The sequence below is a fragment of the Melanerpes formicivorus genome, unplaced genomic scaffold, assembly GCF_026170545.1.
Source record: "Melanerpes formicivorus ecotype bairdi unplaced genomic scaffold, bMelFor1.0.p_v2 SCAF_9, whole genome shotgun sequence".
NCBI lineage: Eukaryota > Metazoa > Chordata > Aves > Piciformes > Picidae > Melanerpes > Melanerpes formicivorus.
This window is the reverse complement of record NW_027142361.1, coordinates 16,546,302-16,552,306: the sequence shown is the minus strand read 5'-3', so window position 1 is coordinate 16,552,306 and position 6,005 is coordinate 16,546,302. Positions and strand designations below refer to the sequence as shown.

The window sequence follows — 6,005 nt, the reverse complement described above, 5'->3', positions numbered from 1 at the left end:
AGGTCCGGGTCACACTTATTGGGTAATGGAAGAGAATGGTGAAATTCAGTGTATTCCACAAAGAAATTTAACTTTAGCTGAAAGAGTTTAATTTCAAACTGTTGTGCATCTACATCGCGTCCAAAGGAAGAATCTACAAGGAATCTATGGTGTACGAACCCTGAGATCCCTGAGAGCCCTGAGTCAACTAAGAGACCCTGAGAATCACCTTGTCTCGCTTGATGGCAAAACCTGCATTCAGAAGCATGTCAATGATTTTGTTACCTTTCTCGAAGACTTCCTCAGCAGTTTTACCCCAGACGGTGATATCATCGATGAACTGGATGTGTTCTGGAGCACCGCCTTTCTCCAGAGCATCGTGGATTACTGCATGACAGATGCTTGAGCTGTGGATCCAGCCCATTGGCAGTCTGTTGAAAGTGTACTGGATTCCTCTCCAGGTGAAAGCAAACTGAGGCCTGCATTCCTCTGCTATGGGAATAGAGAAAAATGCATTAGCAATGTCTATGGTAGCATACCATTTGGCCTCATACTGTAGCTCCATCATGTCTGGTACTGCTGCACTCATAGGTGGTGTCACTCCATTCAGGGCTCGGTAGTCTACCGTCAGACGCCAGTCTCCATTCTGCTTCCGCACAGGCCACACTGGACTGTTGAAAGGTGAATGAGTTTTGCTGACGACTTTCTGACTTTCCAACTGACGGATCAGATTCTGAATGGGCAACAAAGAGTCACGGTTGGTTCTGTATTGTCTGTGATGCACAGTCTGAGAAGCAACTGGCAATTTAATGTCCTGTATCTTGTGTTGTCCCACAACTGCAGAATCATCAGAAAGCTCAGGTCTAGCAGACAGCTTCAATTTTTGTCCATCAATTTCTATAGAAGCTACTCCAAAAGCCCATTTGTAACCTCTAGGGTCTTTGAAACGCCCTTCTCTCAGAAAATCAATTCCCAAAATACAAGGTGCGTCAGGTCTGGTCACAACTGAATGCTTCCTCCATTGTTTACCAGTTAAACTTATATTAACCTCTACCTTACTTATCTCTTGAGATCCACCAGTGACTCCCAGAATAGTTATAAACTCTGATCCCTGATAATTTGATGGCATTATGGTGCACTGAGCTCCTTTGTCAACCAAGACCCAGTACTTCCGAAATTGTGAAGTGCCAGGCCACTGGATATACACATCCCAATAGATTCTATTATCTCTGTAATCCCTCTCCTCCCCCTGGCAGGAGGCAGGGCACCCCTAGTTATGGGGAACATGCGCACATGTGCATTGCACATGTTATAACTGGAGCCACTGTTGGAGCTACTAGGGTTGTTCGGGAACTGTGGAAGTAACAGCTACCCTTCTGGTATTGCTACCTCGGGTTCTGCCACTTTGCAGTTCTCTCAGTCTCCTGAAGAGATTAGAAGTTGGTTGGCCATCCCAGCGGTTCATGTTCTCACCAAACTGATCACGCAGAGTTATCCAAATAGTTCTACGTGATTGCCTTGGTGGTCTGTTTTGGAATGACCTGTTTTGGAATGACCTCCTTGGAGGACGTGTATTCCTCTCAGATGAAACTTGTACCCACCTGGAGGAAGAATTGAAATTATCCCTTTGTGCCAATTGGGATATGGAATTTCTAAATTCATCCTTTAACTCCCTTATGCAATTCTGTATATCACCAGACATAGTTTTAATGGCCGAAACCAAAGAAACACGTGTCATGCTATCCTCCAATTGTCTCATTTGATCACTGAATTGGCCAACCATGGGAGAAGCTCCACCATAATTTCTTGACACAATTCTGCTTGCCAGAATGTTTGCATAATTCGAAGGAGCAAGTTTGATGATCTTCTTAGCAAGACCAATACCCACAGGAATGTCATCAGGATTCAGAGTTTCATATTCACCATAGAGTAGCTCTCTAACAGCAAATTCTCTCAAGCGCTTACTTCCCTCATCTATGGTAGTCCAGGGTTTAGGATTCCATGGAAGATAGTTTCATAGTTTCATAGTTTCATAGTTTCATTCAGGGTTGGAAGGGACCACACGGATCATCTAGTTCCAAACCCCTGCCATGGGCAGGGACACCCCACACTAGATCAGGCTGGACAGAGCCTCATCCAGCCTGCTCTTAAACACCCCCAGGGACGGGGCCTCGACCACCTCCCTGGACAACACATTCCAGGGTCTCACCACTCTCATGGTGAAGAACCTCCTCCTCACATCTAGCCTGAATCTCCCCACCTCCAGCTTCATTCCATTCCCCCTAGTCCTATCACTACCTGATATCCTGAGAAGTCCTTCCCCAGCCTTCCTGTACGCCCCCTTCAGATACTGGAAGGCCACAATTAGGTCACCTCGGAGCCTTCTCTTCTGCAGACTGAACTGCCCCAACTCCTTCAGTCTGTCCTCATAGGAGAGGTGCTCCAGCCCTCTGATCATCCTTGTGGCCCTTCTCTGGACACGTTCCAGCACCTCCACATCCCTCTTGTAATAGGGGCTCCAGAACTGGACACAGTACTCCAGGTGGGGTCTCACCAGGGCTGAGTAGAGGGGGAGGATCACCTCCCTCGACCTGCTGGCCACACTTCTCCTGATGCAGCCCAGGATCTGATTGGCTTTGCGGGCTGCAAGTGCACACTGAGAGCTCATGTTGAGCTTTTTGTCCACCAGCACCCCCAAGTCTCTCTCCTCAGGGCTACTTTCCAACCAGTCACTGCCCAGCCTGTATTTGTGCCTGGGATTGCCTCGACCCAGATGCAGGACCCTGCACTTGCTCTTATTGAACTTCATGAGGTTGGCCTGTGCCCACCTCTCCAGCCTGTCAAGGTCCCTCTGGATGGCCTCCCTTCCCTCCAGCGTGTCTGCTGCACCACACAGCTTGGTGTCATCAGCAAACTTGCTGAGGGTGCACTCAATGCCACTGTCCATGTCCCCCACAAAGATGTTGAACAAGACAGGTCCCAGGACTGATCCCTGAGGGACTCCGCTTGTCACTGGCCTCCACTGGGACATGGAGCCATTGACAGCCACTCTTTGGGTGCGGCCATCAAGCCAGTTCCTTATCCATCTAGTGGTCCACCCATCAAACCCATGTGTCACCAGTTTGGAGACCAGGATGTGGTGTGGGACTGTGTCGAAGGCTTTGCTCAGGTCCAGGTAAATGACATCAGTTGCTCGCCCCTCATCTATTAATTTTGTCACCTGCTCATAGAAGGCCACCAGGTTGGTCAGGCAGGATTTGCCCTTGCAAAGCCATGCTGACTGCTCCCAATCACCTCTTCACTATTCTTTTGAGCGAGTAGTGACTCCAGGAGGATCTGCTCCATGATCTTTCCAGGCACAGAGGTGAGACTGACTGGCCTGTAGTTCCCTGGTTCCTCCTTCTTGCCCTTTTTGAAGATGGGGGCAATGTTTCCCCTTTTCCAGTCTGTGGGGACTTCACCAGATTGCCATGACTTTTGAAATATAATAGAGAGGGGTTTAGCAACCTCATCTGCCAGTTCTCTCAGTACCCGTGGGTGTATCCCATCGGGTCCCATGGACTTGAACACTTTCAGGTTCTTCAGATGATCACGAACCTGATCTGCACTTACAATGGGCAGTTCTTCCTCCCCGTCATCATCTCGGGATCATCTCGGGAAGGGTATCTCAGGGCAACCGCCATTAAAAGGCGTATCCACAGATTAACCTTACCGAGAGCTCTGCCTAGATGTCTATCTATTCCATTATCCCTTGAGAGAGTTCCTAGCTGAGCTGCTGACTTGTCTCCAACTGTTAGATCCGGAGCACCTGTATCATAACACCTACTAAGCCAAGCTAGAACTGGCTCCTTATCTGCCCTGGCAAAATCTTTACGGACAGTTTGCAATTCCTCACGTGGTGACGAACAGTCTGAAATATCATCTTCCTCTTCTTCTCCCTGAACTTTTTGTCCAAATAATCCTCCTGTCATTTTCTCAAGGATGTCTTTAAGCTGAGAACCACCTTTGCCAGCTCCTTTCCTAACTTCATCTCTATCCTGCTTTGTTCTCACTAGGTTAGCTCGATCTTTAAAACAAATCTTCTCTTCCTCCTCAGCAGGATTTCTTAGAGTAGAGGGCCCCTCACCAGGATCAGTCTCCAGCTCTTCTTCTCCATCATCTTTGGTCTTTGTACTTCTGGTCTTTAAAACAGCCACCTTAACTGGTGCTGTGTTTGAATTTACAGCCACCTTAATAGAAGCTGACAGGTCCTGAGATAAATCAGCCGCTGCGGCAGTGACTTCTGGTCCCACCGAGAGATTGGGCGGAAGTGACGTTGCTCCGTTAATGGCTGACGGAGAAGAAGGAGGAGGAGAAGCAGGAGTAGGCGCCATGTTGATACCAGCCGCCGCCCTTGGCAGCTTGCCAGAATCAGCAGCAAATTCATTTAGAGCTGCTTTACCAATTAACTTTTTAGCCCTCTTTTTAACTGACAGAGATTCTGCACACTCCTCATCACTAGATGACTCTGGGACTGATCCAGAGCCACGGCGTTTTCTTTTTGATCTAGTTTTAATAACAAAACACGCCCTGGACACCTTCTTCTGCCGACGCCAGGAATACAGAGAATACACATTAGTTATCACCAGCAGCAGGATTATAGACACCAAATAAATCACCTTTGGATCCCAGGCATCACCTAAAGTTACTCTCTCCTCAGGTGGAATCTTAAAAACCCTTTATCTCAATTGGGAGAGTGGTGGAGGTAACATTTCTGTATCTCGCTGGCCATAAGAAATCCACACATTTTCCATACCATAATCTAACTCTATACATAAACCACAGATAAATTGTCTGCACCAAATATTTACCCAGGTAATCCAAAATCAAACCCAAACAATATCTGTAAGCCAGAGCCCCAAAAATTGAAAAGAATAATCGCTCCACAAACCACAACACCTTCATGTTTGCTAATTCAGCTAGAAAACACTAAATCAATCAAGTAATAAATTAAACTAATTATCTGCCGCACATTGGGTAAGCCAAGAAAAAAAAAATGTTGTAGGGTTGGAAGGGTAAGGCCCAAAAGCCTCCTCCCTCCCCCCCTGTAAAGTAAAGGGAAAGAAAATTGAAGGGAAAGGGAAAAAAAACCTCACAGCTGAATTAGCAAAGCATTGGAGCTGTATATTTACAAAGCAATGTAGGATATGCAGGGAAATATATACAAATTTACAATATTTACAATATATACAAATATATACAATTAAGTAGCACAGAAATGAGAGTTGCCCCCCCCCTTACTGAGGGGGTTCCCCACCTCCGCTCTCCCCTCTCTCCCCCCTTTCCCCAGAGTGGGTTAGAAAGAGAGAGAAAAGAGAAACAAGGTTAGAAGCAGTTGTGTTAATTGGAAAGCAGTTAATACAGGCCTTATCAGTTTCAAGGCCAAAGCCTTGGCCGAAAGCCCAGCACAGAGAGCTGCTGCCTTGCGGAGGAGCGGAAGCAAGACTGATAGAAAAGTGCTGGAATGCCCAGGATACCCTTGTGCACTCCAAGTTCAGAAGGTGCTTCCTCCCACTCTACCAATGAAATTAGTTTAGATCCTTCTTTTCGTTTATCAACTTCCGTCCACCATATTCCCTTTCTTAAGGGGACAGCCTCAAACCGGTGACAGGGAGTTGCACGTGTACGGGAGCATGGTGCCCGTCAGCAGTCGGGATCCTTCCAAATTCCAGCACCAGGTACTCTACACTGTCTTTATTCATCATCTCTGCCTCTTTCTTGCACCCCTCTCCCCTGATATAATTGGAGAAGGATTTTACTTAAAACCCAAGATTCCTTAGTTGCTTTGGATTGTAATCTGCTGCGATAGAAACAGTTTCATAGTTTCATAGTTTCATAGTTTCATTCAGGGTTGGAAGGGACCACAAGGATCATCTAGTTCCAACCCCCCTGCCATGGGCAGGGACACCCCACACTAGATCAGGCTGGACAGAGCCTCATCCAGCCTGCTCTTAAACACCCCCAGGGACGGGGCCTCGACCACCTCC

General features: G+C 47.3%; 1 long non-coding RNA gene across 1 annotated transcript in view; it reads left to right on the top strand.

Annotated features, from left to right (window-relative positions):
- The first annotated feature begins 5,623 nt into the window (after nucleotides 1-5,623).
- LOC137443444 (uncharacterized) overlaps nucleotides 5,624-6,005 on the top strand; it is an 80,035-nt gene continuing 79,653 nt past the window's right edge. The window contains exon 1 of the long non-coding RNA XR_010987880.1: nucleotides 5,624-5,696. This is a non-coding gene — a long non-coding RNA (uncharacterized lncRNA). The remainder of the gene's footprint in view (nucleotides 5,697-6,005) is intronic.